The following is a 26,119-nucleotide window of genomic DNA, read 5'->3' as shown; positions in this document are numbered from 1 at the left end:
ATATATGGTACCTTGAGTTGTAAGATGTCTCCACAATAGGATTGTAAGTCCTCAAGCTCACTACGCAGTATTGATTAATGTGACCCAAGAAATTGTCAGTGATTCTTTTGGACTGCCACCTGGGAATGTGTTGACTGAATAGTATTTTGCTACCCCCATGACCACCCCAATAAAGACAAGTTGAGATAAACACAGTGTAGGAGAACAGAAATAGTAAGAAGAGGATAAAGGCCCTAAAGCCATGCATTAAGGGATAGTATAAATTTCACAAGGCCAAGGAGAAACACACAAGATGTCTAGGGTGATTTTGGACACCTAGGCCCAAGGAAGATGTTCAGTTTGGAGTATTATCAATTCTACTGACCCACAGATGTGACAAAAGTGTGAGATATGTGTAAAATCAGGCATGCTTAAGGGAAGAAATTCTCCTTGAAAAAATTTATGTGACAAATTTGAAGTAATAATGACTATCTCATATGTAGTGTTAATTATTCTATATGTTTTATGTGTATAAAATAATTTAATCCTCAAAGGAATTCTTTGAATGAGGTTCTACTGCTGTCCCCATTTTACAGATGAAGGAACATCTTACAGATGGAAAACAGGAAGATTAAGTGAATTGTTCAAGGTTGTACAGAAAGAAAGTGGTAGAGATGATGATTGAATCCAGGTACCTGTCTTCAAAATCCCTTCTATGACCAATATACAGCCCTGCCTCTAGAATAATAAAGATTTTATTATTTATGGAGTACCTCAAGCTTCAGGAACATTTAAGTACTGATCACTTTACATGTTTTGTTTCCTTTCATCTTTATAGGACTGTGTGGTAGAGATCATTATAAATATTTTTCTTTTAAATATGAGGAAACAGTTGCTCAGACAGAGGTTAAGTTTTTTTATTTGGAATCATAGAGCCAAAAAGCAGCAAAACTGGGATTTGGACCAACACTATTTCCTCTATATTCTGTTTATTCATATCTTACTCATCCAGGTGGAGTTTGGATCTTGCTTTCTTTACAAATGTTGCAATTGTGGAATTAAAACTCCCTAAGCAGAAAGGAATGTGCTCAGTCACCCACTTCTTACTCTCATTTGGCAAAGTGAGAGAATGAGGCTGCGGAAGCCTTGCCAAGGTCACCCACTCCACTGGAGTGGATCTGGGGTTGAATCCATGTCCAGGAACATTTCTAATTTCATTTTTGCATAAGAACCATTAAAAACATTTTCATAAAGAATATTCATGATCCATACAGTGACCTGCCTCCGCCAAACTCTGGTCTTGTTTTAGTCCCTAATACGCTGGGCATCTTTGGTAGTTCATGTCACCTCCTTGGCCCTCAGTTCTCTCATCTGAAAATGTGAGAAGGCGAAACTGAATCATCTCAGCAGAGGAACAGGTTGAGGAGCCAGGGTAGAAAAGAGGGCACAGGGAGTGGCCAGGGCTTTGGGTCCCCATTTCTACTTTCTATTTCAGTCTGTTTTCTTCTTTGTACTCATCTATTTTATGTATTATGGTTCTAATGCTGTATGTTTGTTTGAAAATATGAGATCAGATGATCTCCTGGTGTCTTCTTTGATATTTCAAGAACGCTGCGTCTGCTTTGTGCTAGGGCTACACAGCAATTGCTGAACTAACGTAAAGAATGAAAGAGCATTCCTCATTCCAGGACACCTGCCTACCTGTGGCAGACATAGACTAGGGTGCATTCTGAACAGGTAGTATAAATCTGTGCACTCAACAAAAGAGTCAACAAGACTAGTGCCTCAGCATACAGATTGAGGTCCAGGAACCCAGGGCTGGATGATGGCATAACTTAACTAAAAACTCCTACCAATGGTGAGGGGCAGAGCAAATGGGGAAATTGGAAGAGGATCTGAGACCCTGACATACTAATGAATCTTCTCTTTCTGCTGTTGCACACAGAAACTGGGTACTGTACTTTAAGAGACTAAGGACAAGTCTTTTGGTAGATCCAGATGCCACAGGTCAGGGAAGGTAAAATCAGGGTAATGGTGACCTCTAACATTTTCTGAATCTACTATCTCTAATTGCACCTCCAATTTATTCCCCTTGTATGCCTTCCTTTCCATCTGTTACTAATTATTGAACCCATCTCCCTACCTGTCCTATATTAGTGTTTATATAAAATTTTCTCCCCCCCTTCCCCTCACCTAGCCATGATCACTAGATGCATCATTTTTGCTATGATCCTAAACTAGTCACATAGCCTTTCTGAGCCTCAGTTTCCTCATGTAGTATAAGTTTATATACCCATTATTGTGGGCACTCAATAGATAGTATTACTGCTATTGCTACTAATTTGTTGGTGGTAAATATATAGGTATCAAATTAAATTACTGATGGTTGGTCTGAATGGGCTGAAATGTTAAGCAATTTTGAATGTCGTTTCACCTGATCTTAACTAATAAGGGTTAGAAATCCCCCAAAACTGTGAAGTCAGTCTCTGTACAAGGTAGGCCTCAGGCCCCTATTTAAAAAACAGAGAATAATAACATTTATCCTGTCCTTCCTTGCCTCAGTGGGGAGGCACTGCTGCAGTGTGAGAGTGCTTGGTGAATATGAAAGAGCTGTACCAATGTGTGGGGTCTGTAGGAATTCTGTATGTGGGGAGGAGTCCAGACAGCACGGGCACCTCTGCTCAGAGGACCAACAGCACAAGATGAGCCTGGAAATCTTTGAGCAGTGTGTCCAACACAAGTCAGATATTCCCTTCCTTCTCAGATCTCAGGTGGTTGTAGTGAATTTCCATATCCTTAGCCAGCTTAGGCCTTTCCTTCTACTTCCCTTTGGTCAAGCAGAGGAGCCTTGGGGCCACCACTGAATTATCACTGCCACACACAGCTTGTTTGAAGGACCTGGTTACGGAGGTATCCCACAGGGAAGCATGAGAGGCCGACTATCCAGCTAAGGAAATCTTCCCACAAAACTTTTCTTCTGAGCAACTCGGGAACAGAGCAAGTGCTAACAAATTTGCTAATGAGAAGGCAAACAAGCTGTTTAGTTGAGCTGGGAAAGCCAGAGGGTGAGACCAGGGAACCATTCCCAGGAGGGGATGCACCTGCTTAATGAAGCACAGCCTTAACTTTAGTGATAATCATCAGTTTCTCTGCAGAGGCCTCGCCCTGCCTGAGTTGAGGAGGAGGGAGCTTTGGGGAGGTCTCAGTTGTCTCCTCTTGCCTCCCTCAATGACTACTAATTGGGAACATGAGAATGCAGAGCAGGATGTCAAAAAAAACAGCTCTAAGATACGGTCCTCCTAGGAGCCCTTTCCCCAGGCCTGAGGGAGACACCAGCCTCGCAGCTTTGCCTGAACCATGCAGAAGGGCATCTGTTTCCTACATTCATAGGAGGCACTGTGGAGGTAGAGTGGAAGTCAGGAGGCCTCAGATTTAACCGAGGCTCTGCCACAAACTACTTCTGACTCAAAGTGGGTCACACACCTTCCCTGACCTATATACTTTTTTTTTGACCTGTACTACTTTTAATATATAAAATATGGAGATTGGACTTCATGAATTAAAGAAACATGGTTTCTTTGAGCTGTGATGTGGGTTTCGTTCTGATAGCCCCGGTAACAGCATCAAGAAAGAAGAGTGTAGTAGCCTCACTTCTGCTAAAAAAAAAAAAAAGTTTATTGAGTGTAAAGGAGGTAAAGGGAGAAGTAAGGAATATGAGAGTATGATAAATATATGTCCCAAGGGACACCCCACCCCAACAAAAGAGGGGTGTATACCGTCTAGTTTCAAACAAAGGAAGGTGTTACCACACTTCCTTGCACTTTCAGAACATTTTTTAAACTCTCATTTCCTTTTTTGGAAAAAAAAAATCCTATCATTTTCTTTTAGAAAAAAATAAAGCAGTTCTAACCATCTTCCTGTCTGCATTTCTCTGCTTGTCTACATACCTATAGACACATATATGGCACTATGACTCTCAGACAGTACCAAAAAATCAGAACCACAAGTGCAATTTTCAGTGTTGGTAATAATATAAAGAACGTGCAGTAAGAAAACCCTGGGTTTGAATCAGCAGTTGAAAAATCACAATCACAAATCAGCAGTTGTAAAATGTAGTGCAATTTAGATAACCGCTTTTTGCCTCATTTGCAAAACTGAAATTGTTAATAACACCTATCTTTTAGGTTGTTGGAGAATTAAGATAATTTATGTTGGAATTGTCAACTACAAATTGGCACTTGCCATTGGCACTTGCCATCGGCACTTGCCATCTACCTCTACAAGGATTAAACCATGTGCTGCTTCAGCTGCTGACTTTCAACACCCCCCTGAAAGGAGCAGAAATGAGACACCAGTTAAGTGCTACAAGAATAAAATCTAACCTTGTAGATTGCTATTATTACTAGCATTATAGTTACATGTCTAATACCAAATAGAACCAAGGAGATGACTCCTAAATCCACAAGAGGAATTCAACAAAGAGCTGAAATCGCAAACAGTCTTAGTTCTGTAGTCACAGTGTCCCTTCAAAAGCCCTGCAACGACTCATAAACCAAGCTGCTTAAAAGTGGTCAGAACCACTTCAGACACTTACTCAGACTTAGTTATCTTTGAGGATTTGAACTCTTCTTCTAATAAAGGGCAAGCAGACCAGAATGTGCTTGTAAACATGATGGTAGGAGAGATGGAAAAGGAATCTTGCTATGAATAAGTAGAATTGTTTAGGATGAATTTGATTAGGAGTTGTCTGCTGGATACCAGAGTCCCTGCACCGTATACAAGTTACCTCTCTCCCTTTCAAATTATTCCCAGTATTTCCTACTCCTGAATAACAGGAGATCACTGATTCATTCATTAGTTCATTCATCAGTATTTATTGAGCACCTATTATGTGCTAGACACTTACTGTATAGGTACAAGTAAAACTGGCCATTTTTACATGATAAATATTTTCTAATTATTTAAGTTGTGCTTGAGAAGAGTTTATAAATTTTGGATTCAAAATGTCATAAGTCAAATAAAGTTTCTTAAGTTGTTAACTGTGTTAATCTTCTGAATCTTAATCATAACTATTTTTTTTAGCCTTGTTGTTTCAACAATTGAGAGAGATATGATGAAATCTCCAGCTGTAATGGTAGTTTTGTCAATTTCTCATTGTAGTTCTTTTGAATTCTTCCATATATTTTTATATAGTTTACATATATACAGGTTTCCCCCACTATCTGAAAGGAGAGTGTTGCTATGAAACCTTTCATAAGCCAAAATGGCGTAAAGCAAAGAGCGTCCCCCACTTTCCAAAAGTTTGCTTTTCACCACTGCACTTTTACCAAAGACCTATATTAGTACCATTTTTGCTAACTGAAAAAAATCCAAAGAGGATTTTCACTTTTACAAAACAAGCCATTACCACACTAACGTAGGTCTTTGGTAAAAGTGAAGTGGCATAATGTGAACTTTTGGAAAGCAGAGGATACCTGTAAATACAAGTATATAGACGATGTAAATAAAGGGAAAGAAAAAATTACTATATGTTGCCATATCGAGCAATGTAAAGTAATGACAAGTTTTGTATATGTGCACATATATATATACACACACATATATATATAATGTAAATTCATAAATTATATTTTCTCAGGGGTTGAATATGTTGTCATTATGTAGTGAAACTCTGTACTGATACTTTTTTCTAAAAATCTATTTAAAGCTACACTATTATATCTAGTTATTCAACTTTTAAGTGACTGTGCTTTATGTGTATTTTGTCAATAACATATAGCTGGATTTATTTTTAATCCAAATTGAAAAAAATTGTCTCTTGTCCATTTATGTACCTACTTATGTATATATTTTAACTTAATTCTTCCATCAGAGTTTATTAAAATTTGTAACACTTATTCTATGCTTTCTGCTTCTCCTTTCTTGTCAAGTTTCTTTAAAAGTGTTTATCTTCTTTTTAAGGAGAAGTGTCTTAGAGAATTCTCATATCCTCTGGTCCCCCAACCTCCAAACCTACCATGTTGACATACTTCCTGTTTTCTTCTCTTTTGTTCTGGCTTTACTTATTTGTAAAACATCTAATGAAGGCATTTGCTTACCCTTACTTTTCTTTTGGCCGCCAACATTTCTTTCCTTATTGAATAGTTCTTCCCAAAGAGCTGTTGATGAGGGTCTTTGTGTTGCAAAACTTGTGAAGCTTTGAGTATGAGAACAGTTTTGCTTTGTTTAATTGTGTTAAAATACACATAGCATAAAATTTACCATTTTAACCATTTTTAAGTACAGGCATATCTCATTTTATTGTGCTTCACTTTATTGCACTTGGAAGATATTGTGTTTTTACAAATTGCAGGTTTGTGGCGACCCGTATCCAGCAAGTCTAACCAGCACCATTTCTCAATAACATTATATTTAAATTAAGGTATGTACACTGTTTTTTTAAGATATAATGCTATTGTATACAATAGACTACAGTATAGTAAACATAACTCCTATGCACTGGGAAACCAAAAAAAATCATGTGACTTGCTTTATTGCAATATTTGCTTGCAGTGGTCTGAAACCAAACACACAGTATCTTTGGGGTATGCCTGTATATAATTAAACAGTGTTAAGTACATTTACATTGTTGTACAACCAATCTCCAGAACTCTTTTCATCTTGCAAAAGTGAAACTCTATACCCATTAAACAACAATTTCACCATTCTCCCTCCCCACATGTTCTGGCAAACACCAGAAACACTACTTTCTGTCTCTATGAATTTGAATACTCTAAATACCTCATATAAATATAATCATACAGTATTTGTCTTTTTGTGACTGACTTATTTCACTTAACATAATGTCTTCAAAGTTCATCCATTTTGTAGCGTGTGTCAGAATTTCCTTTCTTTTTAAGGTAAAATAACTTTCCATTGTATGTGTATACCACATTTTATTTATTAATTCATCTATTGATGGATACTTTATTGCTTTAATCTTTTGGTTATTGTGAATAATACATCAATGAATGTGGGTGTGTAAATATTTAAGATCCTGTTTTTACTTCTTGGGATATACACCTAGAAGTGGAATTACTGGATCATAATATTATTTTTAATTTTTTTGAGGAATCTCTATATTGTTTTCCATAACAACTGTACATTTTTACATTCCCACTGACAGTGCACAAGTGTTCCAATTTCTCCACATCCTCCCCAAAGCTTGTTATCTTCTGTTTCCTTTATTTATATATACATATTATATATATATATAATATATATATAAAATAGCCAACCTAATGGATGTAATGTGGTATTTCATTGTGTTTTATTTGAATTTCCATAATGATTATTGATATTAAATACTTTCTCATGTGCTTATTGATCATTCATATATCAACTTTGGAGAAATGTCTACTTCAAATTTTTCATACATTTTCTAATCAAGTTGTTTGACTTTGTTTTTCATTGAGTTGTAGAAATTTTTACATATCATGGATATTAATCCCTTTGCATATATATAATTTGCAAATGATTTTTTAGTCCATATGTTTCCTTTTCACTCTGTTGATTGCTTACTTTGATACATAGAAGTTATTAATTTTGATGTCCTTCAATTTATCTTTTTTGTTGTTGTTGTCTATACATTGGATGCTACATCAAAGAAACCATTGCCAAATCCAATGTCATGAAGTTTCCACTGATGTTTTCTTCTGAGAGTTTTATAGATTTAGCTCATATGTTTAGATCTTTGATCAATTTGAGTTAATTTTTGTATATGATGCAGGTAAGGGTTCAATTTAATTCTTTTGCATGTGAATATCCTTATTACTCAACACCATTTAAAAAAACTATCCTTTCTTAATTAAATGGTCTTGATACCTGTGTCAAAAATAATTTGACCATATATGTGAGGATTTTATTTTTGTGCCCTCTATTCTATTCCATTGGCTTGTTCCATGTCTGTCTTTATGCCAGTACCACACTGTTTTGATTGAAATCAGGAAGTGTGAGAGCTCCAAATTTGTTATTCCTTTCCAAAATTGTCTTGGCCACTTGGAGCCTGTGATATTTCATATAAATCTTAGGACGAATATTTCTGTATCTGCAAAAATAAAATGGCATTGGGATTTTGTTAGGGATTACACTGACTCTGTAGATCACTTTGGGTAGTATTGACACGTTAACGATATGAAGTCTTCCAATCAATGAATACATGATGTCTTTCCATGTATTTGTGTCTTTGATTCCTTTCAGAAACATTTTGTAGCTATCATTATATAAGTCTTTTGCCTTCTAGGCTAAGTTTATTTCTAAATATTTCATTATTTTTTAAGCCATCATAAATTGAATTGTTTCTGAATTTACTTTTCAGATTGTTAGTGTATAAAACATAACTGATTCGTGTGTGTTGACTTTCTTGTCCTGCAAATTTGCTGAATTCATTTATTAGTTCTAACAGGGAAATCTTTAGGGTTTTCTGCATATAAGATCATACTGCTTTGAGTTGATTTTTGTGTATGGTGTAAGGTAGTGTCCACTTTCATTTTTTTGCATGTGGATGTCTAGAATCCCCAACACAATTTGTTAAAGAGTCTATGTTTACCCAATGTATATTCTTGGCACTCTTGTCAAAAGTCAGTTGACTGTATATTCATGGGTTTATTTCTGTGTTCTCTATTCTGTTCCATTTTTCTTTATGTCTGTTTTATGCCAGTATCATGCTGCTTTAATTAGTATAGCTTTGTAATATATTTTGAAATCTGACAGAGTGATGCTTCTAGCTTTATTCTTCTTTTTCAAAATATTTTTTGAAAAACTATAGTTGTTTTTTTTTTTCAAAACTATCTCTGGGGGCTTCCCTGGTGGCGCAGTGGTTGCGCGTCCGCCTGCCGATGCAGGGGAACTGGGTTTGCGCCCCAGTCTGGGAGGATCCCACATGCCGTGGAGCGGTTGGGTCCGTGAGCCATGGCCGCCGAGCCTGCGCATCCGGAGCCTGTGCTCCGCAACGGGAGGGGCCACAGCAGAGAGAGGCCCGCATACCACAAAAAAAAAAAAAAAAAAAAAAAAACTATCTCTGGGTTTTTTGAGATTTCATATACATTTTAGGATTTTTTTCAATTTTTGTAAAAGATGCCATTGAGATTTTGATGTAGATATCATTGAATCTGTAGGTAATTTTGAGTAGTATGGACATTTTAACAGTATTAGCTATTTCAATTCATGAACACAGGATATCTTTCCAACTGTTTCTCCTTTAATTTCTTTCTTCAATGTTTTGCCGTTTTTAGTGTACAAGTCTTTTGTGTACTTGGTTAAGTTTATTCCTAAGTATTTTATTCTTTTTCATGCTATTGTACTGAGATTGTTTTCTTAATTTCCTTTTGGGATGGTTCATTGTTAGTGTATAAAAAAGCAACTAATATTTGTATGTTAATTTTGTATCCTTCAACGTTACTGAATTTGTTTATTAGTGCTAAGTTTTTGGTGGAGTCTTTAAAGTTTCCTACATGTAGGGTCATGTCATCTGAAAACACAGGTAATTTTCTGTCTTCCTTTTCAATATGCATGTCTTCTATTTCTTTTTGTGGCTAGGACTTCCAGTAATACATTGAAGGGAAATGGTAAGAATGGTCAGCATTCTCTTGTTCCTGAACTTATAGATATGCTTTCAGTTTTTGAACATTGAGTATGACATTAGCTGTGGGATGGTAATATATGTCTTTATTGTATTGAAGTAGTTTTCTTCCATACCCAATTTGTTGAGAGTTCATGAAGGGTGTTTAATTTTATCAAATGCTTTTCTGCATCTATTGAGATGATGATATGATTTTTGTCCTTTTTTCTGTTAATGCAGTTTATCACATTTATTGATTTTCATATGGTAAAACTTCCTTGCATTCTTGGCATAAATCCCACTTAGTCATAGTGTATGATACTTTCAATGTGCTATTGTATTCTGTTTACTATATTATTGAGGATTTTTGCATCAATATTTATCAGAGATATTGATGTGTTGTTTTCTTTTCTGGTAGTGTCTCTGTCTGGCTTTTGTATCAGGGTAATACTGGCCTTCAAATTCCTAAAGAATTTGGAAATATTCACTCCTCTTCAATTCTTTTGAAATGGATTGCTGTTAATTCTTTAAATGTCTGGTAGATTTCACTAGTAAAAGCATCTGGCCCTGGGCTTTCTTTATTAAGAGATTTTTATTTTGATTCAATCTCCTTATCTGTCATTGATCTGTTCAGATTTTCTATTTTTTCATGATTCAGTCTGGGATGGTTATATACTTCTAGGAATTTATCTTTTCACCTATGTTATCCAATTTGTTGGTGAACAATTGTTTATATTAGTCTCATAATCCTTTTTATTTCTGTGACCTTGGTTGTAATGTCCCCTTTTCATTAATAGTTTTATTTGTGTTTTCTTCTCTCATTTTTTCTTAGTCTAGCTAAAGTTTTGTAGATTTTATCTTTTCAAAAATATAACTTATTTTCATTAATTTTGTCTATTGTTTTCTAATATCTATTTTATTTATCTTAATCATTTTTTTCCCTTCTGTTAGTTTTGGATTTTGGATAGTTTATTCTTCTTTTTCTAGTTCCTTGAGGTGTAAAGTTAAGTTGTTGATTTGAGAGGTTTCTTATTTGTAAATGGTAAGGGTTTAGAGATATAAATTTTTCTCTTAGAACTGCTTTCATTGCATCCAGTGAAATAATATTTTGTGCTTTCATTTCATTTCTCTAAATATTTTATAATTTTTCCTGTGATTTCTTTTCTGACCAATTGCTTGTTTGAAAGCATGCTGTTTAATTCTACATAGTCATGGATTTTCCAGTTTTCTTTCTGCTACTGAATTCTAGTTTTATTCCCTTTGATTGGAAACTATACTTTATATGACTTCAAACTTTTAAAGTTTATTAATACTTATTTTGTGGTCTAATTTATGGTATATTCTGGACAGTGTTCTATGTATACTTGAGAAAAATGTTTATTCTGCTGTTATTGGGAGGAGTGTTCTGTGTATATTTCTTAGGTCTAATTTGTCTATAGTGTTCAAGATCTCTATTTCCTTATTGATCTTCTCTCTGGTGGTGTAATTAATTATTGAAAGTGAGGTATTAAAATCTGGTACTATTATTGTAGAGCAGTCTATTGCTCTCTTCCATTCTGTTAATGTTTGCTCTCTATGTTTAAGAACTCTGATGTTTGGAGCATACATTTTATAATTGTTACATCTTCTTGGTGAATTGACCCATTTATCACTATACAATGTCTTTCTTTATCTCTTGTAACAGTTTTTTTCTTAAACTTTATCTTTTCTGATATTAATATAGCTTTTCTCTTTTTTGGTTATTATTGCATGGAATATCTTTTTCCATCCTTTCAGTTTTGACCTATGCATGCCCTCAGATCTAAATTGGATCTCTTGTAGAATGCATAGTTGAATCCTCATTTATAAAAATTCATTCTGCCAATATTGCCATTTAATTATTTAAATAATTTAATTTAATCCATTAGTTTAATCTATTTATATTTAAAGTAATCACTTATAAAGAAGGACTTAAAATTGCCATTTTGTTATTTGCTTTCTGTATGTCTTAAAATTTCTTTGAACCTCATTTAGTACTCCCTTGTCACTTTCCTTTGTGTTTAGATGATTTTTCATAGTGACATATTTTGATTCTTTTCTCATTTCCTTTTGTGTATATTCAATAGTTATTTTCTTTATGGTCATCATGTGGATTACGTAAAACAACCCCAAAGTTATAACAATATATCTTCAACTGATAACACTTTAACTTCAATCACATACAAAATCTCTGCACTTTTAGAGCTCCACCTCACTCATATATTTATGTAATTGATGTCACAAATTACATCTTTATATACTGTGTACATATTAATACAGATTTGTAATTTTTATGCTTCTATCTTTTAAATCCTAAAAATAATAAAATATAGAGTTATAGACTTAAATTTTTATAACACAAGTTTTTATATTTGTCCATATAGTTACCTTCAGCAGAGAACTTTATATTTTTGTATGGGTTTGAGTAACTGTGTAGCACCCTTTGTTTCAATTTGAAGAACTCTCTTTTGCATTGTTTTGTAAGGCAGGTCTAGTGGTAATGAATTCCTTCAGCTTACATTTATCTATATATGCCTTAATTTCTCCATCATTTATGAAGGACCAACTTGTAAGACATAGTATTCTTGAGTGACAGATTTTTCCTTCAGCACTTTAAATATATCATCCCACTACCATCTGTCCTGCAAGGCTTATGGTGAGAAATCTGTTGATAATTTTATTTAAGCTCTCTGTAAGTGATAAGTTGCTTTTTGCTTGCTGCTATCAAGATTCTCTTTGTCGTTTATTTTTTATTATATGTTTCAATTGTACAGATTGTAATTCAAAATCTATATCCACCACAAAGTAATCACAGCCACAGGTCTACTTATCATCATCACAATACAGTTGACTCCCAGTTTTACCCACCCCACAATCCATTTTCCCTCTGGTTACCACTAAGCTCTTCTCCTTATTTATATGTTTGTTTTTGTTTTTTTTTTTAGATTTCACATATGAGTGAAATCATACAATATTTCTCTTTTTCAGTCTGATGTCATTCACTTAGAAGATTCATCCTTGTTGTCGCAAATGGCAGGATTTTATTCTTTTTTATGGCTGAGTAGAATTCCACTGTGTATATATACACTGTGTATAACACATCTTTTTATTTTTATCCATACATCATTAGAAACCTAAATTGTTTCATATCTTGGCTTTTGTAAATAATGCTTCAGTGAACATAGGATTGCATATATCTTTTCAAATTAGCTTTTTGATTGTTCTTTGGATTATACCAAGAAGTGGAATACCAGGGTCATGTGGTTGTTCTTATTTTTTTGAGGAATTTTCACAATGTTTTCCAGAATATATGCACCATTTACAGACCCAACAACAGTGTATTAGGATTCCCTTTTCTCCCTACACTCTCCAATATTAGTTAACTCTTATCTTTTTGATAAGAGTTATTCTAACAAATAACTGTCAAGTGATAAGTTATTGTGGTTTTGATTTGCATTTCTTTTATAATTAGTGATGTGGAACATCTTTTCACATGTCTGATGGCCATCTGTATGTCTTCTTTTGAAAAATGTCCAATCAGATTCTTTGCCTGTTCTTTAATCAAGTTGTTTGTTTTTTTGTTGTTGTTGAGCTGTATGAGTTCATTAAATATTTGGGATATTAACTGCTTATTGGTTATATGATTTGTAAATATCTTCTCCCACTCAGTACGTGGCCTTTTCGTTGTGATGAAGATTTCTTTCACTGTGCAGAAACATTTTAGTGTTGTGTAGTCCCATTTGTTTATTTTTGCTTTTATTTCCCTTGCCTTTCTAGTCTGATGCATAAAAACATTGCTAAGACCAATGTCAATGAGGTTACCTCCTATGTTTTCTTCTAGGGTTTTTATGGTTTCAGGTCTTACACTTAAGTCTTTAATCCATATTGAGTTGATTTTTGTATATAGTGTGAGAAAATAGTCCAGTTTGATTCTTTTGCATGTAGCTGTCCAGTTTTCCCAACACCACTTGTTAAAGAGGCTACCTTTTCACCATTGTACATTCTTGCCTCCTTTGTCACAGATTAAATGACGATATAAGTGTGGGTTTATTTCTTAGCTCTCTATTCTCTTTCATTGACCTATGTGTCTCTGTTTGTGCCAGTGCCATACTGTTTTGATTAGTGTAGCTTTGCAGTATAAACAGAAGTCAGGGCACATAATACCTCCAGGTCCCCCTGTATACTTTAACTCTCAGGTTTGTCCACACTGAGCGTCCAGCAATTTGTCAATTATAGTTCAGGCTTTTCTACCCAAGCACTGGTTCTTATAACAGTTGCCACCCCTGGGAGCCTTACTTGCCACCCAGCAAGCTGTGACTCCCTGTATTTTGTATTTCTGTCTCTCCAGTCTTGGGGGCCATAGTTTGCCCTGTATCCTCATCTCTTAAGGATCCTAGAAGAGTTGTTGATTTTCAGTCTGTTCAGCCTTTTACTTGTTGTTAGGATGGAGTGGTGACTTTCAAGCTCCTTACATGCAGAAGTAGAAACATAAAATCCCAATTGCTTTATTCTCATTTGAATAATGAATTCCCATCCAAGCTTGGGTTATGGTTAGGACATCATCAGAGTAAGAAATTGATTGGTTGCTAATTGCTGGGATAAAAATACATTCAAAAGTTATGCATATGATTTAAACATTATTTCTATCTACTTTTGTTAGTTAGAACAAGGTTTTTAACTACATTAAACCATCTACATGTTGCTATGAACTCAAGTAACTTCTTATATGACCAAAACTTTGTAACTCCATTATATTTGTCTTCTAGGATAGCCGTTAATTTTATCTCTATTACGTTCCTACACTCTCTTTGAGAGGCTCTATTTAAAAATTCAATTGTAGAACTGATGAGAGAGAGCCTTGCTTTGCAAAAAATACTGAAGTATTTTAGCTGGCAAACCAGAGTCCAGGGAAGAAACAGATATTGGGGAAGACTCAATATATTGAGATAGAATGAAAAATTAGTTAGTTACTAGAAGCATGCATGTTACACAGATTTTTCATAGTTTATTGAATGAATAGTTGTAGCAGATATTAACTCTTTCTGACATAAATCTCTTCCAAGACATTTGATATCTTTGTATCCAAGTACTCTAACAAGCTCAGCTGCCCTGGGGGTGGAAGCAGGAGAAAACAGGAACATATATCATTGCTCCAGAAATGTCAAGCAAATAACTACCTAGTACAAGAGAAGATTAAATATGGTTTCCTAAAAGGAGGATTCTGTAAGAAGACTTAGCCTAAGATACATGTATATCTGTACCTATAATTGTTGTCCTATATCTTCTATTTATACTTTCACAAGCATCTTTCCTTATAAGAGGTAATTACTATTTTCTCAAAAATGTAAAAATGTATGTGGGTCTTCTGTTGCAGAAACAATGAATAGGAAGGCCACATTCTCTGAAATTAAGAATATACAAAACATAAATGTGGAATGGAAAATGGCACAATATCATATCATTAAGGATAATATACAAAACATAAATATAGTGTGGAAGGAGATGAATTTTGTTTCCCTGGTTCAACTGAACAACAGACCGGAGGTCAAAGCTGATACCTGAAATTTTATAATTTCATTGAGGTAGGAAATGGATAAACAGTTTACTTTAGATAGGTTAGCTTTTCAAAAAGGCAAATAATTTGGTTTAGACTTTGGGAAACTAGATTCCTGTTTTACACATACATCATACACCAGGAAGCATAAGAATTTAAACAATTCTATTGTACTCATGTTTTAAGTGGGATTTTTAAAATTTTTTGGCCATGCAGCACAGCATATGGGATCTTAGTTCCCTGACCAGGCATTGAACCCATGTACTCTGCACAGAGTCTTAACCACTGGACCAGTAGGGAAGTCCCAGTGGGAGTTTTTTTTTTAATAAATTAAGAAAATCGCATTCATATAAGCTTTAAAGGATATTAAACCTTTTGTTAAATGAGAAAAGATTTGTAGAAATTAGCATGACAGGGAAGTGATGTCACCTAGTGTTCAAAAGTGAGGGCATGGAGTAAATCAGACCTGGTTTGATTCTTGGGTTTTGCTCACTAGTCACATGATATTGGGGAAATAGTTTATACAGATCTCTCTAAAATAGGGGAACACTCTACTTCATAGAGATTATTTGAGAGTTAAATGAGATAATGCATATACATTACTTATTACAGTTCTGGAACATTTTGAGAAGTCAATCTATGGTAGACAGTATTATTCTTAGCATAATAAAGAAACTGAGAGACTCTAAAAAGAAGAAATATCACATGTAAATTCTCAAAAGTGTGAAACAGCCTAATGAGCTCTGTACAAATTAAATTTTGGTAGGTAGAGAAGTGTGCAGAAAAATGAGGCTAGAGAGGAATAAATGGAGGCAACATACCCAGAGCTCCACTTCTCTGAGATTCTGGAGAGAAGGAAGGTATACAGATGTGGTACATTCATTGGCTGAGTCCTTGGTTGTATGGATGTGGGTGAGACAACATGAGACTTACAAGAAAGCAGCTGCTATGGGGTTTGAAACATAATATCAGTACAAGAGATACTCATTTTGGCAACACATATACTAAAATTGAATGATAAAAGGATTAGCATGGCTGCTATGCAAGAATGGCATGCAAATTTGTGAAGTGTTTCATATTTTTTCATCAGAAACCTTACAGACCAAGAGAGTGGGATGATATATTCAAAGTGCTGAAAGAAAAACATTGCCAACCAAAAATACTCTATCTGGACAAGTTATACTTCAGAAATGAAGGAGAGGCCTCAGAAGCTCAAGATGGTGGAGTGGAAGGACATGCAGTCACCTCGTCTTATGAGAACACTGGAATCACATCTAACTGCTGAACAACCATCAAAAAAAAAAAAAGCGCTGGAACTTACCAAAAGAGATACCCTACATCCAAAATCAAAGAAGCCACATCGAGACTGCAGGAAAGGCACAATCATAATAAAATCAAATACCATAGATGCCAGATGCATGACCCACACATTGGAAAACAATTATACCACTGATGTTCTCCCACTGGAGTGAAAGTTCTAAGCCCCACATCAGTCTTCCCAGCCTGGGGGTCCAGAAATGGGACTAGGAATCCCCAGGGAATCTGACTTTGGAGGCCAGCAGGATTTGATCTCAGGAATTACATAGGACTGAGGGAAACAGAGATTCCACTCTTGGAGGGTGTGCACAAGGACCTGTGTACACCAGGACCCAGGGGAAAAAAGCAGTGACTCCCTATGAGACTGGGCCAGACCTACCTGCTACTATTGGAGGGTCTGCTGTGGAGACAGGGAATGGCTGGGGCTCACTGTGAGGACAAAGACACGATAGCAACAAGTCTGGAGGGTATTCATTGGTGGGAGACCTCTTAATGGCTACCATTAACACAACCAACAGCCTGTAGTCTCCAGTACTGGGAAGCCTCGGGCCAAACGACAAACAGAGCAGGAACAAAGCCCCACCCAAGAGCAGACAAATGGAGTAAAGTCTTACTAAGCATGGCCCTGCCCAGCAAAGGGACAAGACCCAGCTCCACCCACCACTAGTCCCTCCCATCAGGAAGCCTGCACAAGCCTCTTAGCTAACCTCATCCACCAGAGGGCAGACAGCAGAAGCAAGAAGAACTACAGTCCTGCAACTTGCAGAATGAAAACGACAGTCACAGAAAGGCAAAATAAAGAGGCAGAGGAATATGTCATAGATGAAGGAACAAGATAAAATCCCAGAAGAACAACTAAGTGAAGTGGAGATAGGCAATCTTCTGGAAAAAGAATTCAGAATAATGATAGTGAAGATGAGCCAAGATCTTGCAAAACAGAGCACAATCACAAGAGAACATCCCCAGGAGAGGAATAATCAGAGGCTTCTCTCCCAATGGAAGTTCTCCAATCCCACCTACCTTGCACTGCAGATCAGAAACACAGTTAAGAAACAGATCTTGAAGCCTCTACTTCCACAACTAGGGGGCACACTATGCCCCTCACGGGACAATGACAACTACAGAGCAAAGGGGAGGCCCTGCTCAATATCCACCTCACCCACCAGGGGGCAGACACCAGAAGCAAAAGGAGCTATGATCCTGTAGCCAGCAGAAAGGAGACCACAAACACAATGAGTTAGACAAAATGAGACAACAGAGAAATCTGTGGCAGAAAAAGGAGCAAGATAAAAACCTACAAGAACAACTAAAAGAGGGAAAAGTAGGCAATCTACCTGAAAAAGAATTCAGAATAATGATAGTAAAGATGATCAAAGATCTAGGAAAAAGGTGGAGGCACGGATTGAGAAGGTGAAATAAATGTTTAATAAAGACCTAAAAGAACTAAAGAACAAAAAAACAGAGGTGAACAATACAATAACTGAAATGAAGAATACCCTAGAAAGAATCAATAGCAGAATAACTGAGGGAGAAGAATGGATACATGACCTGGAAGACAGAATGGTAGAAATCACTACCACTGAACAGGATAAAGAAAAAGAATGAAAAGAAATGAGGACACTCTCAGAGACCTCTGGGACAAAAATTAAATGCCCCAATATTTGAATTATAGGGGTCCAAGACAAAGAGAAAAAGAAAGGGTCTGAGAAAATATTTGAAGAGATTATAGTCGAAAACTTCCCTCACATGGGAAAGGAAATAGCCACCCAAATCCAGGAAGTGCAGAAAGTCCCAGGCAGAATAAACCCAAGGAGGAACACACCAAGACACATAGTAATAAAATTGACAAAAATTAAAGACAAAGAAAAAGTATTACAAGCAAAAAGGGAAAAGCAACAAATAGGTTGCTTTTAGGTTATCAGCTGATTTCTCAGCAGAAACTCTGCAGGCCAGCAGGGAGTGGCACAATATATTTAAAGTGATTAAAGGGAATAACCTACAACCAAGAATACTCTACCCAGCAAGGCTCTCATTCAGTTTTGACAGAAAAATCAAAAGTTTTACAAACAAGCAAAAGCTAAGAGAATTCAGCACCACTAGACCAGCTTTGCAACAAATGCTAAAGGACCTTCTCTAAGCAGAAAAGAAAAGGCCACAACTAGAAACAAAATTACACATGGAAAAGCTCATTGGTAAAGGCAAACAGACAGTAAAGGTAGGAAATTATCCAAAGCCAAATATGATACCAAAACTAACAATTGTGAGAAGGGGCGATCACAAATGCAGGATATTGGAATTGCATTTGAAATTAAAAGACAGCAACTTAAAACAATCTTGTTTATATAGAGACTGCTATATCAAAATCTCATGGTAACCATAAAATGAAAATCTACAATAGATACACACACAAAAAAGAAAAAGGAATCAAAACACAACACTAAAGTCAGTCATCAAATCACAAAAGGAGATAACAAAAGAGTGAGGGAAGAAAAAACACCTACAAAAATAAATCCAAAACAAGTAACAAAATGGCAATAAGAACAGACATATAGATAATTACCTTAAATGTAAATGGATTAAATGCTTCAACCAAAAGTCATAGACTGGCTGAATGAATACAAAAACAAGACCCATATATGCTGTGTACAAGAGACCCAATTCCGATCTGTGGACACATACACACTGAAAGTGAGAAGAAAAAAGATATTCCATGCAAATGGAAATCAAAAGAAAACTGGAGTAGCAATACTCATATCAGAGAAAATAGACTTTAAAATAAAGACTGTTACAAGAAACAACGAAGGACACTACATAATGATGAAGGGACCAATCCAAGAAGATAAAACTACTGTAAATATATATGCACCCAACATAGGAGCACCTCAATATATAAGGCAAATACTGACAGCCATAAAGGGAGAAATTGGCAGTAACACAATAATAGTGGGGGATTTTAACACCCCACTTTCATCAAAGGATGGATCATCCAGAGAGAAGATCAATAAAGAAACACAGGCCTTGGGCTTCCCTGGTAGTGCAGTGGTTGAGAGTCCGCCTGCCGATGCAGGGGACACGTGTTCATGCCCCGGTCCATCCAGATCCCACATGCCGTGGAGCGGTTAGGCCCGTGAGCCATGGCCACTGAGCCTGCACAACCGGAGAGGCCACAACAGTGAGAGGCCTGTGTACCGCAAAAAAAAAAAAAAAAAAAAAAAAAAAAAAAGAAAGAAAGAAACACAGGCCTTAAATGACACATTAGAGCAGATGGACTTAACTGATATTTATAGACCATTCCATTCCAAAGCAGCAGAATACATATTCTTCTCATGTACACATGGAACATTCTCCAGGATTGACCACATGTTGAGCCACAAAGCAAGCCTTGGTAAATTTAAGAAAATTGAAATCATATCAAGCATCTTTTCTGACCACAACACTATGAGATTAGAAATCAATTACAGGTAAAAAAAAAAAAACAAAACTTGTGGAGTTTAAACAATATGCTACTAAAGAACAAATGGATCACTGAAGAAATCAAAGGGGAAATCAAAAAATACCTTGAGACAAATGGAAAGTAAAGCACAATAATCCAAACCTATGGGATGCTGCAAAAGCAGTTCTAAGAGGGAAGTTTATAGAAATACAATCTTACCTCAGGAAACAAGAAAAATCTCAAATAAACAACCTAAACTTATACCTAAAGCAACTAGAAAGAGAAGAACAAACAAAACCCAAAGTTAGCAAAAGGAAAGAAATCATAAAGATCAGAGCATAAATAAGTGAAATAGAAATGAATTAAAAATAGAAGCGATCAATGAAATTAAAAGCTGGTTTTTTGAAAAGATAAACCAAATTGATAAACATTTAGCCAGACTCATCGGGAGAAAAAGGGAGAGAGCTCAAATCAATAAAATCAGAAATGAAAAAGGAGAAATTACAACAGCAGCACAGAAATACAAAGGATCAAGTATCATAAGAGACTACTACAAGCAACTATCTGTCAATAAATTGGACAACCTGGAAGAAATGGACAAATTCTTAGAAAGGTACAGTCTCCCAAGACAAAACCAGGAAGAAATAGAAAACATGAACAGACCAATCACAAGTACTGAATTTGAAAGGGTGATTAAAAAACTCCCAACAAACGAGCGTCCTGGACCAGATGGCTTCACAGGGGAATTCTACCAAACATTCAGAGAAGAGTTAATACCTCTCCTTGTGAAACTAATTCAAAAAATTACAGAGGAAGGAATATTCCCAAACTTATTCTATAAGACCACCATCCTGATACCAAAACCAGACAAAGATACCACAAAAAAAGAGAAAATTACAAGTGAATATCACTGATGAGCACAGATGTAAAAATCCTCAACAAAATACTAACAATCCAAATTCAACAATACATTAAAAGTATCATACACCATGATCAAGTGGGATTTATCCCAGGGATGCAAGGATTTTTCAATATCCACAAATCAGTCAGTGTGATACACCACATTAATAAACTGAAGAATAAAAACCATATGATCAACTCAATAGATTCAGAACAAGCTTTTGACAAAATTCAACACCAATTTATGATAAAAACTCTCCAGGAAGTTGGCATAGAAGGCCATATATGACAAACCTACAGCTAACATAATACTCAATGGTGAAAAGCTGAAAACATTTCCTCTAAGATCAGGAACAAGACAAGGATGTCCACTCTTACCACTTTTATTCAGCATAGTTTTGGAAGTCCTAGCCACAGCAATCAGAGAAGAAAAGGAAATAAAAGAAGTCCACATTGGAAAAGAGTAAGTAAAACTGTCATTGTTTGCAGACTACATGATACTATACATAGAAAGTCCTATAGATGCTACCAGAAAATTACTAGAGCTCATCAATGAATTCAGTAAAGTATTGTAACAGGATACAAAATTAATATACAGAAATTTGTTGCATTTCTATACACTAACAACAAAAGACCAGAAAGAGAAATTAAACAATTACATTTCCATGGCATCAAAAAGAATAAAATTCCTAGGAATAAACCTACCTAAGGTGACAAAAGACCTATACCCCGAAAACTATAAGATGCTGATGAAAGAAATCAAAGATGACACAGATGGAAAAATATACCATGCTTTCAGATTGAAAGAATCAGTATTGTGAAAATGACTATACTATCCAAGGCAATCTACACGTTCAGTGCAGTCCCTATCAAATTACCAATGACATTTTTCACAGAACTAGAACAAAAAATCTTAAAATTTGTATAGAGACACAAAAGCAATGAGAAAGAAAAATTGAGCTGGAGGAATCAGGCTGCCTGACTTCAGGCTACATTACAAAGCTACAGTCATCAAAACAGTATGGCACTGACACAAAAACAGAAATTTAGATCAATGGAACAAGATAGAAAGCCCAGAAATGAACCCACACACCTATGGTCAATTAATCTGCAACAAAGGAGGCAAGACTATACAACAGAGGAAAGACAGTCACTTCAATAAATGATGCTAGGAAAACTGGACAGCTACATATAAAAAAATAAAATTAGAACCCTCTTTAAAACACACACCTAGAGACTGTCATACCGAGTGAAGTAAGTCAGAAAGAGAAAAATAAATACTGTATGCTAACACATATATATGGAATCTAAATAAAAAATGGTTCTGATGAACCGAGCGGCAGGACAGGAATAAAGACATAGATGTAGAGAATGGACTTGAGGACACAGTGAGGGGGAAGGGTAGCTGGGACAAAGTGAGACAGTAGAAATGAAATATATACACTACCAAATGTAAAATAGATAGCTAATGGGAAGCAGCTGTATCACACAGGGACATCAGCTCAGTGCTTTGTGACCACCTAGAGCAGTGGGATAGGGAGGGTGGGAGGGAGGCACAAGAGGGAGGGGATATGGGGATATATGTATACATATAGCTGATTCACTTTTTTATACAGCAGAAACTAACACAACATTGTAAAGCAATTATACTCCAATAAAGAGTTTAAACACACACACACACACACACACACACACACACACACACAAATAAACTCAAAATGGATTAAAGACCTAAATGTAAGACCAGATACTATAAAACTCTTAGAGGAAAACATAGACAGAACACTTTATGACATAAATCGCATCAATATCTTTTTCAATCCATCTCCCCGAGTAATGGAAATAAAAACAAAAATAAACAAATGGGGCCTAATTAAACTCAAAAGCTTTTGCACAGCAATGGAAACCATAAACAAACAAAAAGACAACCCACAGAATGGGAGAAAATATTTGCAAATGTTGAGACTGACAAAAGATTAGTCTCTAAAATTTATGAACAGCTCAAGCAACTCAACACCATAAAGACAAACAACCCCATCGAAAAATGGGCAGAAGACCTAAATAGACATTTCTCCAAAGAAGACATACAGATGGCCAAGAGGCACATGAAAAGATGTTCAACACTGCTTATTATTAGAGAAATGGAAATCAAAACTATACAGTGAGGTATCACTTCACACCAGTCAGAATGGCCATCATCAAAAAATCTACAAACACTTAGGTTGCTTCCATGTCCTGGCTATTGTAAATAGAGCTGCAATGAACATTTTGGTACATGACTCTTTTTGAATTATGGTTTTCTCAGGGTATATGCCCAGTAGTGGGATTGCTGGGTCGTATGATACTTCTATTTGTAGTTTTTTAAGGAACCTCCATACTGTTCTCCATAGTGGCTGTATCAATTTACATTCCCACCAACAGTGCAAGAGGGTTCCCTTTTCTCCACACCCTCTCCAGCATTTATTGTTTCTAGATTTTTTGATGATGGCCATTCTGACAGATAAATGCTGAAGAAGGTTGTGGAGAAAAGGGAACCCTCTTGCACTGTTGGTGGAAATGTAAATTGGTACAGCCATTATGGAGAACAGTATGGAGGTTCCTTAAAAAACTACAAATAGAGCTACCATATGATCCAGAAATCTCACTCTTGGGCATATATCTGGAGAAAAACTTGGTTTGAAAGTAAACATGTGCCCCAATATTCATTGCAGCACTGTTTACAATAGCCAAGAAATGGAAGCAATCTAAATGTCCATCAAGAGATGAATAAAGATGTGGTATATATATATACAATGGAATATTATTCAGCAATTAAAAAAATGAAATAATGTCTTTTGCAACAACATGGATGGACCTGGAGATTATCATACTAAGTGAAGTAAGTCAGACAGAGAAAGACAAATGTCAAATGATATCACTTATATGCAGAATATTTTTAAAATGATACAAATGAACTTATCTACAAAACAGAAACAGACTCACAGACTTAGAGAATGAATTTATGGTTACCAGGGTGGAAGGGGGAAGGGGAGGGATAGACCGGGAGTTTGGGATTGACATGTACACACTGTTCTATTTAAAATAAATAACCAACAAGGACCTACTGTAAAACATAATAAGATAAAAAAGTTTTTTTAACACATTATTAAAAAAAGGAAGGAGCTAAAGGAATTTGTCAACACTAGACCTGCCTTACAAGAAAGATTGAAGGAATTCTTCAAGCTATATTTAATGGATGCTAATTAGTAACATGAAAATACAGAACACACTGGAAAAAGTAGATATCTAGTCAAAAGCAGACTACACAAATACTGTAATATGGTCGTATCTTAACTGTAATATGGTGTCCTATAGTATAAATGTTAAAAGACAAGAGTAGTAAAAAATAACTATAGCTACTATATTAACAAATATACAACATAAAAAGAGGTAAATAGATGAATGGATAAAGAAGATGTGATATATATACATATATATATATGATGATTGAATATTACCCAGCCATAAAAACAAGTGAAATCTTGCCATTTGCAGAAACATAAATGGAACTATAAGGCATTATGCTAAGTGAAATAAGTCAGAGAGAGAAAGACAAACACTGGATGATCTCACTTATATATGAAATCTAAAAATTTTAACTCATAGAAACAGAGAATAAGCTGGTGATTGCCAGGGACTGAGGTGGTGGGGGAAATGGGAAAATATTGGCTAAAGGGTACAAACTTCCACATATACGATGAATAAGTTCTAGGGTTCTAATGCACAGTATTGTGATAACAGTTAAAATAATGTATCATATATTTGAAAGTTAAGAGAGTAAATCTCAAATGTTCTCATCACAAGAAAATAATGACAATTATGTGACATGATGGAGGTATTACCTAAGGATATGCAATCATTTTGCAATGTATACGTGTATCAAATCAACACATCGTACGTCTTAAATTTCTACAATGCTTTATGTCAATTATATCTCAGTAAAGTTGGAATAGAAAAATACAAGTACTGCACACAATGCTGAGGGACATCAGAGAATTCTAAAATAGAGATATATGTATTTACCACCTTTGCCATCCAGGCTGACCACAGAAAGATTGAACCTCAGAAGGAAGGGCCAAGCACTAGAGTAGGGACTATTATATAACCCACTCTAACAAAGCCTAAAACCCATCTCTGACATGAGTCAGAGTCTGAGTCACACCAGTTCATTCGGCTAGGGGAACATCTTGGGATTTACACAGATCTGCCTTGACAAAGCCTAAAATCAAGCCATGACATGAGTCAGAGAAAAGTCAAGCTCTGACCAAAAACAAGGCACTTGGGAAATATCTTGGCCAATCTACCATAAAGTCATAACAATTCCCTAAACGCACATAATTACAGAGTTTCAAAATTATAAAAGAAGAACCAATAGCAAAATCAAATCAACAATCATAGTTAGATATTTAAAATCTCTGATCCAATATTTGATAGACAAGAAGAAAAATATCAGAAAAAATACCGGAAAAATTTAATACCACATGTAACTAATATGATCTAATTTCCATAAAATATGATCTAATTTAATACCATTAAAACAACTGGAGTCTACATGTTCTCTTCAAGTGTGCCAAAGTAAAATAAAATGCAGGGACTTACAGTGTCTCAGTAAAATTCATGTCTGAAATCTTAGAGTATATTTCATGACCACACAGGGCTAAATCAGAAATCAGCAATAAGATATCTAGAAAATTCTCAAATATCTCAAAATTATATAATACATTTAAAAATAAACCATTAGTTAATACATGCCAAGGGTGATTAGGGACAGTAAAATACATCCCACAAAACCTAGGGGAACAAAGCAGAAATAATACTTAGAGGAAACATATTTTTACTTTAAGAGTTTATATTAAAAAAGAAAAAGTAGTAATGTAATTGACATAAATTTATATCTTACAACACTAGAAAAAAAGAGAGAGCGAAGAAAGCAACAGTATAAGGAAGTAAAGCTATAAGCAGAAATCAATGCACAAATTTATTTTGTGTATTGTGAAACACAAGTAAACAGACAAAACAAACAGTAAACAGAAAAACAATAAAACAGACAAAAAACATAAAGAAAATTAATGGAGCCAAATGTTGGTTCTTATAAAAGATTAACTCAAGTGGTTGATACCTTGGTAAATATATAAATCAACTTGGTCAGCTCAGGCTCACACACTAATAGGTTTTGTTCTGGCCCTTAGGCATAAGAGGTAAAGAGTTTTGATTTACTATACCCAACACCGTTTTCCCTTCCATTTTCTTCTCTGAAACTACAGATCTTTCATGTGTATCT

General features: G+C 35.4%; 1 pseudogene; it reads left to right on the top strand.

The window, feature by feature from the left end:
• Window positions 1-16,133: 16,133 nt before the first annotated feature.
• Window positions 16,134-16,232, top strand: LOC112062239 (uncharacterized; annotated as a pseudogene).
• The last annotated feature ends 9,887 nt before the right edge of the window (window positions 16,233-26,119 follow it).

The sequence above is a fragment of the Physeter macrocephalus genome, chromosome 4 (genome assembly GCF_002837175.3).
Source record: "Physeter macrocephalus isolate SW-GA chromosome 4, ASM283717v5, whole genome shotgun sequence".
NCBI lineage: Eukaryota > Metazoa > Chordata > Mammalia > Artiodactyla > Physeteridae > Physeter > Physeter macrocephalus.
Note: the sequence above shows the minus strand (reverse complement) of the source record. Positions and strands in the feature narration are given on the sequence as shown.